Below are 20,454 nucleotides of genomic sequence, written 5' to 3' on the forward strand. Positions count from 1 at the left end.
CGGGAAGACTTTGGCTTGTGTTCTGGACGTGAGCCATGGAGGGTTCTAAGCAGAAGGACAAGATCTGACTTAGGATCCACCTGGGTTTAGCAGGATCCTTTGGGCTGTGCAGAGAATGGCGAGATCAGCAGGGAGGTGCTTTGAATCCAGGTGTGGAAGGGGGCAACCTGGTTGGGTCTGGATGTGTTTCAAGGGCAGGGCTGACAGAATCTCCTGCCAACTATTGGGTGTGGGGCAAGAGATGAAACTAGTGACCCCAAGGTTTGAGCCTGAGCACCTGGAAGGGTGGAGCCATCATTTTCTGAGAGTGGAGAGCTGTGGGTGGGCCCAGTGGCCACGTCTGCCCTCTGCCCACTCCCTGAAAGCCCCCTGCTGACTCCCAGCCCACCCCAGCCTCTGCTGGGTCAGGGCACGGAGGGAGAGAGTGAGAACTCGGCTCCACCCAGGCCTCCAGGCAGGAAAGGGGCACCCGGGGCCTGGCCGCAGGGTGACACAACAGTTAATAATTTTGCCGCTGAGAGTTTTGCAATGGGCACTCTTTATCGACTGCTAAAGCGAGGGGGATTTTGCAACCATCCCAACGGGTGATACGGCTAATGCCAGGCCAGAGGGACACGGAACCAAGCCACGGGCATCTCCTTGACCCACAGGGACTGACGCTCCAACAGGCCATCCAGGGCTGAGCCATCATGGCACCACGAAGGGCTGGCAGCAAGCTTTGGCTTCTGGATCACGAGATTCCAATCTCAGCTCGTCCACTTGGCCGGGGACCTTGGGCAAGTCACTTCCCCTCTCTGGACCTCAGCTCTTCCTTTGTAAAAAAGAGAGCAATTAAAGGGATTGTTTTCAAATTACTTTAAAACTATTACCCAACCTACCATTTAACCTTTATTGAACATTGACTGTGTACCAAGACCCATGCTTAGGCACTTCCTCTACATCATCTCATTTAATCCTCATGTCTTTTAAATCTTTTAAACTGCCGTTTTCCTATTTTACAAATGGGGAAACTGAGGCTGAGAGAGAGGGGGTGACTGCCCCCAGGTCAGCCAACCTGTGAGGAGCAGGGGCTCAGACCCAGCCTGTCTGAGTCCAAACCCCAGCTCTGCCTTAGGAAGTCACTGCGGGCCTCTGAGGCTGTTTCCTCATCAGCACACTAGGAAGCACGAAGTGAGTAGAATCGAGCAGCGTTGCCCTCAGTGGGTTAGCGTCCAGTGCTTGGGCCGCCCTGAGAACACAAGGGCCATTGGCATTATCACTAGGATTGCTGTGAGCACCGCCCCTCAAGGTGCCCAGCAGCTGGGATGCCCCTCCTCCCTGCTCCATTCAGCCCTGCGGGGCACAGACAGGGCACAGGCTTTAGAATCACAGCCAAGATCCCTCCTGCCCTCTTGCTGTGACCCTGGACACATCCCCCCGTCCCCTGGGGCAATAATTCCCAACCATTCCAGGCCATTTACAGGCCAAAAGAGGCCACTGAGGCAATGATAATCCTGGTGTGATGGGCCTGCCGAGCAGTCCTATGGAAAGGGGTCGTTTACCCCATCCAGCAGAGGAGAACACCAAGGCTCAGGCTGGCACATGACTGGCCCAGGACAGCTATACAAGGAGAAGGGGCAGAGATGCTGCTCCACCACGACAGGGCCTTGGCCTGCTAGGGCGCTGATGCAGAAGCCTTCCTGCAAAGTCTCTCTCTGTTTCTCTCCCCTTCTGTATCTCCCTGCCTTTCTCTTTCCTCTGTCTCTCCCCCATGTCTCTGTCTCTCCCTCTGTCTCTCTGTCTCTCCCTCTGTCTCTCTGTCTCTCCCCTATCTCTCTATCTCTCCCTCATATCTCTCTGTCTCTCCCCATCTCTTTGTCTCTCCCCCGTCTGTCTCTCCCCGTCTCTCTGTCTCTCCCTCATATCTGTCTCTCCCTCAGTGTCTCTGTCTCTCCCCCATGTCTCTGTCTCTCCCCGTCTCTCTGTCTCTCCCTCATGTTTCTGTCTCTCCCTCAGTGTCTCTCTCTCTCATATCTCTCTGTCTCTCCCTCATGTCTCTGTCTCTCCCTCTGTCTCTCTGTCTCTCCCTCATGTTTCTGTCTCTCCCTCAGTGTCTCTCTCTCTCTCTCATATCTCTCTGTCTCTCCCCCGTGTCGCTCTGTCTCTCCCTCAGTGTCTCCACCTCTCCATCGTTTCTCTCTGGCCCTCGCTCAGTATCTCTGGCCCAGGCTCCCTCTTCCCTACATTCGCTCTGGGCCCGCCCACCCCTGCTCCATTCCTGGCTCTATCAATATTTACTGAGGTGAAGGTGTCTGGCCATCTAATTTGCCTGACACCCTCACCCAGCCATACCTTTCCTCTCACAGACACCACCCAAGGGTTCCCTAGAGAGGGAAGGCAGGGTGGGGGACCCACAGCCTCAGTGATGCTCAGAATGCCCCCAGTTCAGAGTCCACAGCTCTGGCCCCAGACCTGGCCCCAGCTGGATTCTCTCTTATAAGTCAAGGGCAGGCTCTGCCCACAGTGCCCTGGGGGGCGAATGCTGATTGGCCCAAGCCAAAAGTGACCCTCTCTCTCCCCTTGCATTGATTGGCTGAGGTTAGTCGTGGAGTGTATCTGTGGCCAGTGAGATGGGGAATTCTGCCAAGGGACTTCTGGGAACAATTTCTTCATTCTTAAGAGGATGTATGAAGGCCTTTGCCTGCCTTGACCATAGCCACATGAGGAAGAGATGGCAGGAGCTTTGGCAGCCATCATGGAGCTATAAGGAACTGGGCTGAGAAGAGAAGACAGAACCACGACGTGGGAAGAACCTGCGCCCTCAGTCATGTCCAGCCCACCCCAACCTCCAGCTCACCAAACCATTATTCATTCTCTCATTCGACAAATCTTAATGTTAGTGTGTGTCGAGCCCTGTGATGGGCACTGGGAATAGAGCAGGAAACAGAACTGACACGGTTCCTGCCTTGCATTCCGGAGTAGGGAATAGACCTCCACTGAATCATCGACTGAGCAAGTGTAACCATACGGCCATATGATGGCTGCAAGGAGAGATCCACGGAGATGAGACCAGAAGGAGCAGGGAGGAAAGCACTCTAGCAGAGAGCATGAGAGGGAGAGTGGCAGGAGCCTGGGGGGAACATCAGGCGGCACCTTCGGCTTGTGATTAGAAGGTTAATCCTTATTCTGAGGGCAGTGGGAACCACGGAGACTGTTGAGCAAAGTTGCTGCACGCGGATCCTGCTTACGTTTCCTAAGGCTCCATCGGGCAGCACGTGGAGAGGAGATGTAGGGGTGAGACGGGAGCAGGAGAGCGATCGTCCAGCCTGAACGGTGCTGGGGCGGGAGACCCTGAGCAGTGGGGACTGGAAAAGGCAAGACTTCAGCAGGTGGCAGTAACGGTCTTTACTGATTGCTTCCCACCATCAGGTACGGTTCCAAGCGCCTCACAGACAGTATCCCATGTAAGCACGTCCCTGTGAAGTGGAAACTCTTACGGTCCCTGCTTCACAAGGAGGAAACTGAGGCCATCGTGGGATCAGTGTCCAAGAAATAGCTTAGAGCCTCGCTTGCCAGCACTTTCTGCCTCCACTTCAGTGGGCCTCAGGAAACCTCGGGCATCCAGGGTTCCTTTGGGCTGTCAGTCACCCTGGACTCTCCCCGCCCCCATGGGGTCACATGGGGATCTTGCCATGTGTCACCCCTTCCCTATTTCACTCTCCTTGAGAAGTCACTTCTGTCACATCCAAGGTCTCCCAGCCACAGACCCCATTTCCCCCTCGCCCCTCATTCTCTTCTACGGGGCAGGACCCCACCCCCTGTGACTTGCAACCCGGCGGAGCTCAGGGACTTGCCCCAGGCCACCTAGCATGTCCTCCATGCAGGTGCCTACAGCTGAGGTGAGGCCACCAGGGCCTGTGCTGTTATCTGCGGCCAGAGGCCAGAGCCCAGTGGGATGTCTGGGGCCCCTGATACGGTGGCCTGTGGTCCCAGCCCCCTCGATGTCAGGCAGGCCAGGCACAGCCCAGAGATAATCAGGACCGGATTCTGGCCAGTGATTCATTACAACATCACAGCCAGGGCCGCCCTGCAGCTGTGAAGACTCAGAGGCAGGATCTTCTGAGGCTGGAACTGCAGGAGGAGCGGGGATGGTGCAGGGAGACCCAGGGGTTCCTCTCAGATCCCTTCCTAGGAGGAATCCACACATCAGAAAATGTCCAGCTGCTTCCTGATGGTCGCTGGCTGGCTCACGGCGGGACACAGCGGTGACCAAGCAGAGCTGGTGCCTGTCCTCAGAAAGCTAACACTTGCGTGGAGGAAGCAGGCATCAGAGCTGGAGTCCCGTTAAAAGGAAGGAAGAAGAGGGGCTTCCCTGGTGTTCCCGTAGTTAACACTCTATGCTTCCAGTGCAGGGGGTGTGGGTTCAATCCCTGGTCAGGGAACTAAGGTCCCACACACCACGTGGCTCGGTGAAAAAAGCAAAAAAAAAAAAGAAGAAGAAGAAGAAAAGGAAGGAGAGGTGCAGGAGAGGCCTCCTGGTGAGGCGACTTTGAGCTGAGGGCTGAAGCACATGTAGGACAGAGCTCTGGGAAGAAGAAGAGGAAGAGAATCCCAGGAGCATGTGCGAAGGTCCTGCTGTGGGCCCAGCGTGGACCATCCGGGGTGAAAGCATAGAAAGGGAGGGTCAGGGTGATGAGGCAGAACCAGAAACAGATCAACAGGCACCTCTAGGCCAAGGTAAGGGGCTGGGATTTTAGTTTATGGCCACTGGGAGCCATGGAGGGCTGCAGGCAGGGCTTAGGATAGATGTGCTCAGACCAGGAGTCCAGGGCATTAGATTTGCAGGACGGCCTGGGGGCGCTGAGCAATGTCAGGTTCTCAGACCTGAGGCTCCAGGCCTCCGGAGCCCTCCTCGGTCCGACATTCAGGGCTCTGGCAGCCTGCATCAGAGGCCCAACGGAGCCATCCCAGGGACCCATAGGCAGTTCCAGGCAGCGATTATCTCAGTTTTGAGCAGTAATTAGCCCAGTTTCACCTCAGGCCTCCCCACCTCTGCTCTGAGAGGCAGCCTCCAGGTACAAGGTCCCGAGGGAAGGCTGGAGGGGCAAGAGAAGGGGCCCCCTGAGCCAGTTCCCAGAAACACGCAGAACTGCAACTGCAACCCCGAGGCGTGGAGGCAGCCTGGCTAGCGAGGCCTGCAGCAGGCTCTGCCCCGTGCCCACACCCTCCCACCCCCAAGCTCCCTGTACCTCGGGCGGCCCCAGGCTCCTGGCCACCCACACTCCTGCTCCGAGATCCCCACTGTGTCTCTCCTGCTGTCTCTGGTTCTTCACCTCTCTCAGCGGCATCTGGCTCTATGTGTGTGTGTGTGTGTGTGTGTGTGTGTGTGTGTGTGTGTACACGCGTGCGCACGCGCCCGTGAGTGTGTGTGTGTGTGTGTGTCTCTCCTGCTCTCTGTCCTCTCTCTCTCTGTCTCTCCCCGTCTCCTTGCCCTCTAGCCCCAGCTTAAAGCCCAGGCACTCTCCCCTTCCCCGCTGGTCTCCAGCCCGAAGCCCCGGGTCAGGTCGAGGGAAGCCCTTCGGGTCGCAGCCCCTCGGGGGCACAGGGTGGGAGTGAGTGACGCTGAGAGGCCCTAGGCAGAGGAGTGAAGACCGTGTCTGCACTGACTGCTCCAACCCTGCTGGTTTTTCCAGCTCAGCTCCGCCCTGCGGAGCCACCCCCTCCCCAGGGACCCACCCTCCTTGCGCCAAGTGGGGCCTGACCCGGAGCGTCCTGGAAAACAGAAGGGGAGGCAGGATCAGCTCGCCTGGGCCCTCCAGCCAGCCCAGGCTAGGGCTGGAAACTTAACAACCCTAGAAGCACGTGGGGGAAACTGCGACTCAGAGAGCCTTAGGGCCACACAGCTGAATAGGGTCAGACTTTGAACCCAGGACCCAGGAAGGGATGCAGATGTAAACAAAGGTCCCCCTCTTGCTCCTGGACCCCGGGTCTCCTTCCCCAGAGGTCACCCCGGTCCCAGTTTCTTGGGTGTCCTTCCAGAATCATCCAGGCATATCCACATGTCTCTTCTTTTATGAATGTTTTATCATAAGTGGTGGAACAATAGACACTGTTCTGCACCTGCTTTTTCACTTAGCCGTATCTGGGAGATCTTGTCTTATCAAAGCCTTCTTCCTTATTTCTAACGCCTGATGTGTCCTCCAGGGAGTAGAACAGCCCCAGCGAACTTGCCCCCCAACTAATGGACATCCTGGTTGCTTCCAGTCCTTTCGCATCCTCCCAACACACACGTGTATCCGCACAGGTTCGCACACTCTCTGGGCTGCTGACCTGTAGGATCCAGTTGTCCAGGAAGGTGGCAGTGACTGTAACCCGGGGATAAGCTCAGAAATCATCACAATTGCAGACTTCTGGATGCTCCAAAGCACCCGAAGTGGGAGCTTGGGTGAAGGACCCTAGAATCTGCGTGTTTAGCAAATACCTCCCAGAGAAGAGGAACTCATCGAGCTGAGAGGCTGTGGCAAAATAGTGGACTGTCTAGCTGTGTTTTCCAGCTGTGTTTCCAGCTCTCAGGGCCCAGGGGGACACCCTGCCCTCCCATCTCAGAGTCTCCCTTTTGTTCCATTCATGTGAGGCTCTGGAAACATCGGTGGGGGTGGTAAAAAGGACTCTGCACGGTGAAACGTAAGCAATAATGAAAGCTGAAAAAAATCAATAAAAGGGGAAACAGAGGCAAAGAGAGGCAATTGGACAAGGCTAAGATTCCACTGGCCCTCATGTTGATATGCAGCCAGGCTGAACTTGAACCAAGGTCTCCCAACCCTTAGGCCACGAGTTTTCTCTTGCATGCCACACACCCTGGTCCAATCTCCTGTCAGTTAGCCAGCACTGATCCCCCCACCCACCCAGTGATCTGCCTACCAGCCCGCCCCTCCTCCTCCTCCTGTTCACTGTTCACATCATCACGCAGACCACCCTACCCATCCATCCGTCTATCCATCTAGCTCCCTGTTCACAGACCCTCATCCAGCCAACCACCCCCCAACCTCCATGCAGGATTCGGAGCACCTACCAAGTACCAGGTGCCGTTCTAAGCGCTGGCAGCCCAGGATCCACAAGACAGACCGGTTCCTGCCCCAGGATCTCAGCGCCTACAGAAGAGAGTGACCACAGATAGACAATCACACACATCCGGACCCTGAACGGGGTCCTGGCTGTGAAGACCATGCACAGGGGTGGAAGGGAGCACATGGAGGGTCAGGGAAGTCCTCTTTGGGTGAGGACCCTCTCCAGTGAGGGTCAAGTCAGGAGTAGGCATGAACCTGGGGGAGAGGGGAGGGAAAGGCATTTGTCAACAAGGCAGCAGCATGGGCCGAGAGCAAGAGACAGAGGAGCAGCAAGCTGGGGGCTGGAGGAGCGGCCCTCCAAAGAGGAGAGAGGGTGGGAGGTGAGGAAGGGTGAGGTGTAGGTGTGAGCAAGGACATGGTGTGAGCTGGCTGATGGGAGAGCCAGCTACAGGGCGTGCGGGAGAGGGATGCTGAGAGGCCTGGGGTAGGAGCCACAGAGCAGAGGACACCAGCCAGGAATCAGACTCACCGGAAGCCATACAGAAGAGGCCCCGGGGAGCGGTGGGGCGCCTCAGGGGACACGGTCTGCTTCCTGCCTCTACCGCCAGAGAACCAGTCACTGCGCTGCCAGTGCCCCCGCCAGCTCCCGGCTCCCTGCCAGCCCCGGCCTGGCCCCTCCTCCCACTCACCAGCCACTCCTGCCCCACCATAGGGGGTCTTCCCCTGCCTCCCCACCACCCAGTTCATCAGGGGGCACCAAGCCTTCCGTAAGGGGTCCCCTCGGGCCTCACCCAACCTGCAAGGACTCCATTAAAGCTTAGCAGGTCACTCCATTCAAAGCCTCCACAGTACCGTGATGCTATTTATTGAGTGCCTACTGTGTACCAGGCCCTGGACTCAGCACTTCCACCGTTCTTTCATTCCAGTCTCTCCTCTCCTTGGCTGCCACCACCCATAACCCTGGGGGGAGAAATTGAATCATATCCCCCTCTGCTCAGAATGCCACGTCTCCATGACCGCATCCACGCACCACCTTCCAGCACCTCTCCTCCTTCTCCCCCTCACTCCCAGCAGCCCCCAAGCAGCCTCCCTGCCGCTCCCCCCCAGGGGAGGCCTGACCCCACCCCAGGCCCTTTGCACATGCTGGTCCCTGTCCCACTCTCCCTCCTCCTCCAGGCCTTTGCTTAAATACAGCCTCTCTCACTGAGGCCCTTCCTGACCTCTGTAGTTAAATGCAATGTCACACACACACACACACACATACACACACACCAGCATTCCTTCTCTCTTTTTATAATCAAAGTGTTTTTTTTTTATTTAAAAAAAATTATTTTGGCCACACTGCAAGGCTTTCAGGATCTTAGTTCCTCGACCAGGGATCAAACCCAGGCCCTTGGCAATGAAAGCATGGGGTCTCAAACCCTGGACCACCTGAGAATTCCCTCTCCTTCCTCTTCTGAGGACTTCCCCAGTGGCTTAGGCAATGTGGGAGACCTGGGTTTGATCCCTGGGTTGGGAAGATCCCCTGGAGAAGGGCACGGCAACCCACTCCAGTATTCTTGCCTGGAGAGTCCTCATGGACAGAGGAGCCTGGAGGGCGGCAGGCTCTTCTTTATTTTTCTTCACAGCGCTCACCATCTGACTGGCTGTATCTCCCGTCACGAGGGTGCAAACGCCATGAAGACTCGGTCTGGGGCTGTCTTGCTTTCTGCTGTATTCGGGGGCTTAGCCCAGGTTGTGCTCATTCCTGGAGCACATCCTTGAGAGTCTGCTGTGCGCCAGACACGGGGTCACAGACACAGCAGAGAACAACAGGGAAACGTGGAGAGCGGCATCAGAGGCTCTGGGTCCAGGACGCCGTGCGGTCACTTCCCAGCTGTGGGACCTCCGAAGAATCCTGGAGCCCTGGGGTTCAGCTGATCTCAGAGACTGGTGCCCCACCCCGACCCAACGGCAGCCCGTCAGCTCATCCAAGGACCCCGTGACACCCACAGTGTTATTCTTCTCTGGAAAACGCCTCGCTCAGCTGCCGGATGGTCTGTGCTTTCAGAGCTTTCACAACAGATGCCAGTTAACCAAAAGCCACCCCGACGGGGCCCTCAGTGACCCAGAGCTGGGTTTTGCTGTTGTTTGTTTTTTCCTTTTGTTTCCGTGAGTTCATCTACCAACCACTTACTTATTGGGCACCAAGTGTGCGGCTATTACGGAGGATCACGGATGCTCCACTTACAGACAGGACTGATACACGAGGACTCAGGAACAGAGACGGGCTGGAAAATGGGGAGAAGGTGGGAAGCCACAAGAAGACACGCCCACAGAGTGGGCTTTGGGTGGATGAGGTTGGTGAAAATGTACCATCTCTTTTGAACCCAGGTTATACTTCCATAAAAGATTTACCTTTTAAAAAGTATAACAGGAGAAAAGAAAGGAAGGAAAAGACACATTGCGAAAGTGTAAGTCGCTCAGATGTGTCTGACTCTTTGTGACCCCATGGACAACAGTCCACCAGGCTCATCTGTCCATGGAATCCTCTAGGCAAGAACACCGGAGTGGGTAGCCATTCCCATTTCCAGGGATTCCCAACCCAGGGATCAAACCCAAGTCTCCTGCATTGCAGGCAGATCCTTTACCATCTGGGCCACCAGAGAAGCTCTATGAGTGTGTGTGTGTGTGTGTGTGTGTGTGTTAGTCACTCAGTTATCTGACTCTTTTCTATCCCATGGACTATAGCCTGCCAGGCTCCTCTGCCCATGGAATTGCCAGACAACAATACTAGAGTGGGTCGGGGATCAAACCCAAGTCTCCTGCATTGCAGGCAGATTCTTTACCATCTGAGCCATGAGGGAAGCCCCCAAAGTGAAAGTGTTAGTCGCTCAGCTGTGTCCAACTCTTTGTGACCCCATGGCCTGTAGCGCACCAGGCTCCTCTGTCCGTGGAATGAAAGGCACATTGACACACACCTGTTTTTTGGGGGGCTGCACCACACAGCATGCAGGATCTTAGTTCCCCAACCAGGGACAGAACCTGGACCCCCTGCAGTGGAAGCACAGATTATTAACCAGTGGGCTGCCAGGGAAGCCCGCGTTGGCACACAGATTAAAGTAATGCATAGACCAAGGTCTGGAAGTTTGCACCCCCAAATCATAAAACCCTCCAAGGAGGGTGAGGAAGGGATTGGCTCTGGGGCAGGTGAGCCTCATCAGAAATGTTTTCACGTCTTAAGAGAATGAATGCATGTCTTACTAGCATCATTTGAAATAAAAGGCAAAGAGGTCACTCAGGGCATCAATGAGCAACTTGTATCTACTAAGCACCTACTGTGTGCTCCAGGGGCACACGGTTAGTCCCCCCCAAGCCCTAATCTTCCTGAGTTTCACCTTAGCTCAGCCACTGATGGCAGCTGGGAACCAGAACATGGAGTTCCTCTCCTGTCTCCCTTAGCCCTGCACAAAGTACTTCTACTTCCCAGGTGAGGAAAACCGAGGTCAGCAAGGTTAGTGATGGTGATACCCACACGCAAAGAACGTTCCTGAACGTCTAAGGAGAAGCTCAGGTGAAAGTGCTCAGTGACCTCGCTGGATGCCACAAGCCCGGCTCCATGAAAATGAGGAGACCCAGCTTCTGAAACCACTAAGAATCTCAAGACGCAACAGCAGAGCATTAAACCAAGTCCGGGGCCCTCCTGAGCACAGGGCCCTGAGCGCCTGCCCGGGACGCAGGCTGGCGAAGCCCGTGCTGGTCTCGCCTTAGCTTACCAAGAACTTTCTCAAAACTCAGACTGATCCATCCACTGGTACAGAGTGAAGTAAGTCAGAAAGAGAAAAACAAATATTGCATATTAACGCATATATAAGGAATCCAGAAAACTGGTACTGATAAACCGATTTGCAGGGCAGGAACAGAGACGCAGACGTGGAGAACAGGCTTGTGAGCTCATCGGGGAAGCAGAGGGTGGGACAAGCCGAGCGGGAGCGTTGAAATATATACATATATTACCATACGTAAAACAGAGCTGCTGGGAAGTTACTATATAACAGTGCTCCCTGGTAGCTCAGCTGGTAAAGAATCCATCTGCAATACAGGAGACCCCAGTTTGATTCCTGGGTCGGGAAGATCCGCTGGAGAAGGGATAGGTTACCCGTTCCAGTATTCTTGGGCTTCCCTGGTGGCTCAGATAGTAAAGAATCTGCTTGCAATGTGAGAGACCTGGGCTCGATTCCTGGGTGGGGAAGATTCCCTGGAGGAGGGCATGGCAACCCACGCCAGTATTCTTGCCTGGAAAATGCCCTGGCGGGCTCCAGTCCATGGGGTTGCAGAGAGTCAGACACGACTGAGCAACTAAGCACAGCACAGTGACAACCTAGAGGGGTGGGATGCAGGCAGGATGAGATGGGGGTGGAAGGGAGGGGATATATGTATATTTTTGGCTGATTGACGTTGTTGTATGGCAAAAAGCAACACAGCATGGTAAAGCAGTTATCCTCCAATTAAGAATAAATTTTTTTAAAAACCTCAGAGTAGGAAATAAGTGAGTTTTCTGAGTAATCTTCAGGCGGTCTAAATCAAGCTCCTTTCTCCAGAACTTTCCATCCCATGCCAGCTGCCTTACCACACTGGTGTTCCTAGGTCTAAGGGCAACACAGACTCCCTCCTTCCTGCAAGTAGCAATAACACCAACAACAGCTGCGGATCCAGTGCTTGGGACGGGCGGGCGTGGTATTGAGATCTGCACACACTGAACTCCTCGAGTCTGCTCATCGGTGCTATATGAGCTAGATGCTCTTGTGGGCAGGCTCTGGAAGTGGAAACTGAGGCACAAAGTGGGGAGCTGCTCAGCCCAGGTCGCACCAGCAGATGAGGGCAGAGCTGGGATTGGCACCAGAGCCCACACACTGGCTTAGGAAGGAAGGCAAAGGCCGGGAGGACGTGGGCGGAGATTGGCAGGGCCACCCCGGGCCAGAGAACCAGGCTCCTGGGATGGAGTTGCAGGCGGGGTTGCCCTCTGTCCCACTGCCTCCCCTCCACACTTGGAGCCCTGAGTCTGAGCTCTGGGCTGGAACAGCCTTTGCCAGGCAGAGGTTTCATCATCCCCCACCAGGCCCCCGGGGAGCCTGTGGGAGCCCAGCAGGGCTGTCCAGCCCGCTGAGTCCAGGCCAGAGCACTGGGTAAGGAGCACACTCCAGGGCCCCCCAGACCCGGGTTCAAATCCTGCCTCTGCCACACCCACCAGGCAAGGTCGTCTCTACCTCTGAGCTCTTGCAGATTTTTTTGGTTGTTGTTTTTCCTTTTCAACCTCAAGGACCAAGAAGGCCAGGTTATCCGAGTGGACTCCTCAGTTCACAGTGGTGTCTTCATTGTCCACACAAGGCTCCTCTCTGGTTTCATTTTTTATTCCCCTTAACCCCACTCTCCACTCCCTGCCCACCTCATTCTCCTATGTCCAATATACGTCTTTAATTTTTTTATTCTTTTACTTTTGAGTTTAACTTACGTAGGATAATGTGCAGAAAAGGAACTTCTCTCAACAAACTTTTGTCAATGAATTCTTATCTCAGCACCTATTTATTTATGTATAAATGCATGTGACCACCAGCCAGATCAAGACATGGAACTTCTGCAGCAGCCGGGAAGGCTGATCCATGCCCCTTCTCAGATGCTACCTCTGCCCACAAAAGGAACCAGTATTTTGACTTCTAGATTTGTCTGACCAATTCTCAAACTTCGTATCGGAGGAATCACACACAGTACGTGGGCTTCGGTGTCTGCCTTGCTTCCCTCCACAAGATGCTTTTCAGATTCATCCATAACATGCATGAATCCACAGCTCGCTCCACACCATCGCTGAATTACATTCCATTTACAGGTGGATTACAATCTGTTGCTCTTCTCACTTGCTAAAAAGCATCTGAGTTGTTTCCAGTCTGGGGCTCCTATAAACAAAACTGCTGGGAATATGCTTACAGGTCTTTTCGTGGACATGCATTTTCATTTCTCTTGGGTATACTGAAGGTCAGCTGTTTATATTTGTTTTTAAACTTATTTTGGTGTAAGTTTGGTGTAAGTTATTATGGTGTAACTCATAAAAAATGACAAGAGTTACAGGGACTCCTCAGTCAAGCTATAACATCATTCACCCAGATTGTTTATATTTTGTCCCACTTACTTTATCACTCCCCCTCTATTTATATTTCTCTCTTATCCTGAGTCATTTGAGAGCCAGTTGTAGACACTGCTGTTTAGTCACTAAGTCGTGTCCAACTCTTTCGAGACCCCCTGGACTGTAGCCCGCCAGGCCCCTCTGTCCATGGGATTATCCAGGCAAGAATCCTGGAGTGGGCTGCCGTTTCCTCCTCCAGGGGATTTTCCCGACCCAGGGATGGAACCCACGTCTCCTGCGTCTTCTGCATTGGCAGGAGGATTCTTTACCACTGTGCAACCGGAGAAACCCAGTTATAGACATGCTGTCTTTTTATTCCTAAACCTCCAGCCTTATCGCCTAACCGTCTCCCCTCTCCCCGCCTCCCCATTACACACCCAGTATTACTATCAGATTCAGGACACAGCATCAATGCAGCATGACTATCAAATCCACACACCAATTCAATATGCTATAATCATCCTCTTAAGAGTCTTTATGGTCCTTTTTCTGGTCCAGAATGGTTCCTAGCTTCCCTCAGTTGTATGTAGGTCTTTCAATAGTTCCTCAGGTTCTCTGGGATGTTCTCGTCCTGCTTTTGAGGATGACAGGCTAACTCTTTTGTAATACGTCCTTCACTCTGGATTTGCTCCATGCTCCCTCCTAGTTAGATTCAGGCTATGCATCTTTGCAGGGACATAATAGAAGTGATGCTGTATTCTTCCTGTGTGTCCTGTTATGCAGCACACAATCGTGATTTGTCCTATTGCTGGAAAATAAAGATAATAAAAGTTCCCTCCTCCTAGAAGTATTAAAAGGATTAAAGGAGACACAACCTAAGGCCTGATTTTGTAATTATTATCTCTCCTGCCATTGGAGGGAGGGTCAGACATGGCCTAGAAGAACAAACACAGGGCTATCCCCACCCAGATCTGTCTCCTGGGCTCTAATCCTCACCTTATCTCCTGGAACTTGCAACCAAGATGCACAGAGAGATGGGAGTACCCAGGAGCCCAGAATTCTAGTCAGACCAGACTGGAGGCCCCTTTGTGCTGGTTCAGCCTGATCCTGAGGGATGGGACCCAAGGCCCTGAGTGTGCAGAGGACTTCTCCAGTGTCACACGGCAAGCCAGTGGGGACTCTGCCCGCCTCTGCACCCTCCACACCAGGGGCTTTAACCCTGGGTGGTTTTGCTTGGCAATGTCTGGAGACATTTTTGGTTGTCACAGCTGGGGGCAGGGATGCTACTAAGCATCTAGTGGGGGAGGCCGGGGATGCTGCAATACCCAAGACTGTGCCCCACAACAAAGAATGATCCCGCCTCGCATGCCAACACTGCCAAGGTTGAGAAACCCTGGTCCACACTCAACTCGTGGCAGCAGGCACCAAGTGAGCCCTGGCCAACTTACGCTGCCTACTTTCTCCCAGGAACCAACTGACTGCAAAGAAAGGGCAGTTTGGACCTTCAGCTATGTCTAGGGCTTAAAAAGAGGAGTCCCCGTTGCACAAATGAAGGTTTGCTGCCTGAGTCCGATTTTCCCTGAGTTCACAAGGGTTCAAGCTTCCCAGGTGGCACTAGTGATGAAGAATCTGCCTGCCAATGCGGGAGTTGTAAGAGACACAGGTTCGATCCCTGGGTCCAGAAAATTCCCTGGAGAAGGAAATGGCAACCGCCTCCAGTATTCTTGCCTGGAGAATCCCATGGACAGAGGAGCCCCGCAGGCTACAGTCCATGGACTCACAAAAGAGTCGAACACAACTTAGCATCCGAGCAGCATGAGGGTGCAGATCAGTGCTGTTGGAGAAGGTCTGAGGCTGTCACAGCGTCTGAGGAGCTGGGTGGTGGGGGCTTACAGGGCATCAGCCAGATTGCTAGGTGGGGGTGGTTACACCCTGAGATCATGTCATCATTTCTGGGCTCTGATTTTATAGACTCTGAGTGAGCTCCAGGTGGCTCTAGTTGTTGGCAGAAAGAGACAACTAACCCTGGCATGTAGCAGATTCTCAGTAAACGATTTGTTGGCAAAATTACTTGTGATAATAACTGATCTTTACCGAACAGGTACCATGTGCACTGCTCGAAGCAGTTTGCCTGTATCATCTCATCTAATGTCACCGAGCCTGGGTACTATTATTCCCATTTTACAGAAGAAAAACTGAGGCACAGAGAAGTTAAGTCACTTGTCCAAAGTCACAAGCTGTTAAAAGAAACATAAATGAATGAATGGATGAATGAATGAAATGAATACCCATCCCCATCTAGATGAGCACTTTTGCTTCAAACGTTACTGAATTGAAAGTCTGGTTACAACACTTCTTGGCATCATAACAACCCCAGTTCAACACCCCTGACTCCCTGGTCCTCCCCCTCTCACTGCCTTGAGGGACTGTGTCCCCAGATCTGAGCCTGAGGCAGAGATTTATGCCACAAAGATCTGGGCACCCTAATTTAAGGGGACCCTTTTGTTTATCACACACACATGTGTGTGGAGAAGGCAATGGCACCCCACTCCAGTACTCTTGCCTGGAGAATCCCATGGATGGAGGAGCCTGGCGGGCTGCAGTCCACGGGGCTGCAAAGAGTCGGGCACAACTGAGCGACTTCACTTTCACTTTCACTGTTGTTTATCCAGGGCTTACTTTCCACCAAGCCTCATGCTACACAACAGGCAGGAATGTGAAAGACCCACCGCACGGATGAGGAGACGGAGGCTTACAAGGAGGAGGGCGTTTATTCCAGGTCAAACATCTAAGTGACAAACACCGAGTGAGCCACACCCACCCGAGTCGTGAGCCCCATGGGGAGTCAGCAGAAGAAAGGGCAATGAGAAAAACTGGCAGTGGCAAGGGGACCACGGAGGGTCAGCCTCAGTTCACACTAGTTTCCAGAGAGTCCCAGCCTGCCTTCCCAGGTCCCCAGAGGCTTGCCCCTCTCCAGACTATTTGAGAAATAACCCAATTGTATCGAGTTCATCTTTCCTCTCCGCCCCCGCCCCCCCCGGAATAAAGTCAACAGTTATAGCACACAGTTCAGTCAGTTCAGTTGCTCAGTCGTGTCCGACTCTTTGCGACCCCATGAATCGCAGCACGCCAGGCCTCCCTGTCCATCACCAACTCCCAGAGTTCACTCAGACTCACGTCCATCGAGTCAGTGATGCCATCCAGCCATCTCAGCCTCTGTCGTCCCCTTCTCCTTCTGCCCCCAATCCCTCCCATCATCAGAGTCTTTTCCAATGAGTCAACTCTTCATATGAGGTGGCCAAAGTACTGGAGTTTCAGCTTTAGCATCATTCCTTCCAAAGAAATCCCAGGGCTGATCTCCTTCAGAATGGACTGGTTGGATCTCCTTGCAGTCCAAGGGACTCTCAAGAGTCTTCTCCAACACCACAGTTCAAAAGCATCAATTCTTTGGTGCTCAGCTTTCTTCACAGTCCAACTCTCACATCCATATATGACCACAGGAAAAACCATAGCCTTCACAAGCATCACTATGAACAAAGCTAGTGGAGTTGATGGAATTCCAGTTGAGCTATTCCAAATCCTGAAAGATGATGCTGTGCAAGTGCTGCACTCAATATGCCAGCAATTTGGAAAACTCAGCAGTGGCCACAGGACTGGGAAATGTCAGTCTTCATTCCAGTCCCAAAGAAAGGCAATGCCAAAGAATGCTCAAACTACCGCACAATTGCACTCATCTCACACGCTAGTAAAGTAATGCTCAAAATTCTCCAAGCCAGGCTTCAGCAATATGTGAACCGTGAACTTCCTGATGTTCAAGCTGGTTTTAGAAAAGGCAGAAGAACCAGAGATCAAATTGCCAACATCCGCTGGATCATGGAAAAAGCAAGAGAGTTCCAGAAAAACATCTATTTCTGCTTTATTGACTATGCCAAAGCCTTTGACTCTGTGGATCACAATAAACTGTGGAAAATTCTGAAAGAGATGGGAATACCAGACCACCTGACCTGCCTCTTGAGAAATTTGTATGCAGGTCAGGAAGCAACAATTAGAACTGGACATGGAACAACAGACTGGTTCCAAATAGGAAAAGTTCATCAAGGCTGTATGTTGTCACCCTGTTTATTTAACTTATATGCAGAGTACATCATGTGAAACGCTGGGCTGGAAGAAGCACAAGCTGGAATCAAGATTGCCAGGAGAAATATCAATAACCTCAGATATGCAGATGACACCACCCTTATGGCAGAAAGTGAAGAGGAACTCAAAAGCCTCTTGATGAAAGTGAAAGAGGAGAGTGAAAAAGTTGGCTTAAAGCTCAACATTCAGAAGACGAAGATCATGGCATCTGGTCCCATTGCTTCATGGGAAATAGATGGGGAAACAGTGGAAACAGTGTCAGACTTTATTTTCTGGGCTCCAAAATCACTGCAGATGGTGACTGCAGCCATGAAATTAAAAGATGCTTACTCCTTGGAAGGAAAGTTATGACCAACCTAGATAGCATATTCAAAAGCAGAGACATTACTTTGCCAACAAAGGTCTGTCTAGTCAAGGCTATGGTTTTTCCTGTGGTCATGTATGGATGTGAGAGTTGGACTGTGAAGATGGCTGAGTGCCAAAGAATTGATGCTTTTGAACTGTGGTGTTGGAGAAGACTCTTGAGAGTCCCTTGGACTGCAAGGAGATCCAACCAGTCCATTCTGAAGGAGCTCAGCCCTGGGATTTCTTTGGAAGGAATGATGCTAAAGCTGAAACTCCAGTACTTTGGCCACCTCATGTGAAGAGTTGACTCATTGGAAAAGACTCTGATGCTGGGAGGGATTGGGGGCAAGAGGAGAAGGGGACGACAGAGGCTGAGATGGCTGGATGGCATCACTGACTCGATGGACATGAATCTGAGTGAACTCTGGGAGTTGGTGATGGACAGGGAGGCCTGGTGTGCTGCTATTCATGGGGTCACGAAGAGTTGGACATGACTGAGCGACTGATCTGATCTGATCTGACTAGACGGACCTTTGTTGGCAAAGTAATGTCTCTGCTTTTGAATATGCTATCTAGGTTGGTCATAACTTTTCTTCCAAGGAGTAAGTGTCTTTTAATTTCATGGCTGCAGTCACCATCTGCAGTGATTCTGGAGCCCAGAAAATAAAGTCTGACACTGTTTCCACTGTTTCCCCATCTATTTCCCATGAAGCAATGGGACCAGATGCCATGATCTTCATCTTCTGAATGTTGAGCTTTAAGCCAACTTTTTCACTCTCCACTTTCACTTTCATCAAGAGGCTTTTGAGTTCCTCTTCACTTTCTGCCATAAGGGTGGTGTCATCTGCATATCTGAGGTTATTGATATTTCTCTCAGCAATCTTGATTCCAGCTTCTTCCAGCCCAGCATTTCTCATGATGTACTCTGCACATAAGTTAAATAAACAGGGTGACAATATACAGCCTTGACGTACTCCTTTTCCTATTTGGAACCAGTCTGTTGTTCCTTGGCCAGTTCTAACTGTTGTTTCCTGACCTGCATATAGGTTTCTCAAGAGGCAGATCAGGTGGTCTGGTATTCCCATCTCTTTCAGAATTTTCCACAGTTTGTTGTGATCCACACAGTCAAAGGCTTTGGCATAGTCAATAAAGCAGAAATAGATGTTTTTCTGGAACTCTCTTGTTTTTTCCATGATCCAGTGGATGTTGGCAATTTGATCTCTGGTTCCTCTGCCTTTTCTAAAACCAGCTTGAACATCTGGAATTTCATGCTTCACATACTGTTGAAGCCTGGCTTGGATAATTTTGAGCATTACTTTGCTAGCGTGTGAGATGAGTGCAACTTTACGGTAGTTTGAGCATTCTTTGGCATTGCCTTTCTTTGGGATACACACATACACAAAATCCCTCCATCAGTCACCCCAAACTCCATCTCAGCATTCAGACAATCCACCGTGCACAGAGGCACATTCAAGGACATCATTACAGTGTTTGTGGCTTTGGGGACTTGGAAGCTGTATCAGTGTCCATCATAAGGGGGAGGGCACATTAAAATGCGGCCAACACACCACAAGAATGGTATGCATCTGAGCAAAAGGCAGTGAAGGGACCAGTGCAGCATGGAGATGTCTCTAAAACATCGTCTGCCAGAACAGATTGGAAATGGTTGTCCGTTGAAGTATCGTCTGAGCTAGAGAAAGGTGGAGACAACTTGAATCTCCATCAAAAGAGGACAGGCTACATGACTGTGGTGCATCCATGCAATGGGGTACTGTGTGATCACTAAAAAGATCGAGGCAGCTCTACATTGCTGATATGATACAGAGCTGGATGAGAAAAGCAAAGCACAGCCCACAATGGCAAGCGGTGTGATATGATGTGTGATGTGAACACGGGGTGCACTCCAGCTCACACAGCCATCTGAAACAAGAAACACTGCTGGGAGCTGCAGTGGCCTCTGGGGAAGGGAACTTAGAGTGTGAGGGCTGAAGTGGAAGGAGGACCAGCTCTTCACTGCAAACTTTTTCATATCCTTTGAATAATGAGCATAAGTTATATATTCATATATAGAGAGAGTTTTGCCAAGAAAATGCACTGGTCATAACAAACACCCTCTTCCAACAACACAAGAGAAGACTCTATACATGGACATCACCAGATGGTCAACACCGAAATCAGATTGATTATATTCTTTGCAGCCAAAGATGGAGAAGCTCTATACAGTCAGCAAAAACAAGACCAGGAGCTGACTGTGGCTCAGACCATGAACTCCTTATTGCCAAATTCAGACTTAAATTGAAGAAGGTAGGGAAAACCACTAGACCATTCAGGTATGACCTAAATCAAATCCCTTATGATTATACAGTGGAAGTGAGAAATAGATTTAAGGGCCTAGATCTGATAGACAGAGTGCCTGATGAACTATGGAATGAGGTTCATGACATTGTACAGGAGACAGGGATCAAGACCATCCCCATGGAAAAGAAATGCAAAAGAGCAAAATGGCTGTCTGGGGAGGCCTTACAAATAGCTGTGAAAAGAAGAGAAGCGAAAAGCAAAGGAGAAAAGGAAACATATAAACATCTGAATGCAGAGTTCCAAAGAATAGCAAGAAGAGATAAGAAAGCCTTCTTCAGCGATCAATGCAAAGAAATAGAGGAAAACAACAGAATGGGAAAGACTAGAGATCTCCTCAAGAAAATCAGAGATAGCAAAGGAACATTTCATGCAAAGATGGGCTCGATAAAGGACAGAAATGATATGGACCTAACAGAAGCAGAAGATATTAACAAGAGATGGCAAGAATACACAGAAGAACTGTACAAAAAA

At 51.7% G+C, this 20,454-nt stretch overlaps 1 long non-coding RNA gene across 3 annotated transcripts; it reads right to left on the bottom strand.

Annotated features, from left to right (window-relative positions):
• Window positions 1–521: 521 nt before the first annotated feature.
• Window positions 522–7,677, bottom strand: LOC147360005 (uncharacterized). Of its 3 annotated transcripts, XR_015138904.1 has the most exons (4): window positions 7,576–7,677; window positions 7,052–7,130; window positions 3,228–3,344; window positions 672–811 (listed from the first exon to the last, which is right to left on the bottom strand). It is a non-coding gene; the product is annotated as an uncharacterized LOC147360005 (long non-coding RNA). The 3 variants fall into 3 exon arrangements; XR_015138902.1 differs by lacking the exons at window positions 7,052–7,130; window positions 7,576–7,677 and adding an exon at window positions 5,229–5,407 and having other exon boundaries at window positions 522–811; window positions 3,228–3,455; XR_015138903.1 differs by lacking the exons at window positions 7,052–7,130; window positions 7,576–7,677 and adding an exon at window positions 5,229–5,359 and having other exon boundaries at window positions 522–811.
• Window positions 7,678–20,454: the final 12,777 nt, after the last annotated feature.

The sequence above is a fragment of the Bos grunniens genome, chromosome 13 (genome assembly GCF_055505025.1).
Source record: "Bos grunniens cultivar Pamir isolate PY7600 chromosome 13, Bosgru_T2T1.0, whole genome shotgun sequence".
Lineage (NCBI taxonomy): Eukaryota > Metazoa > Chordata > Mammalia > Artiodactyla > Bovidae > Bos > Bos grunniens.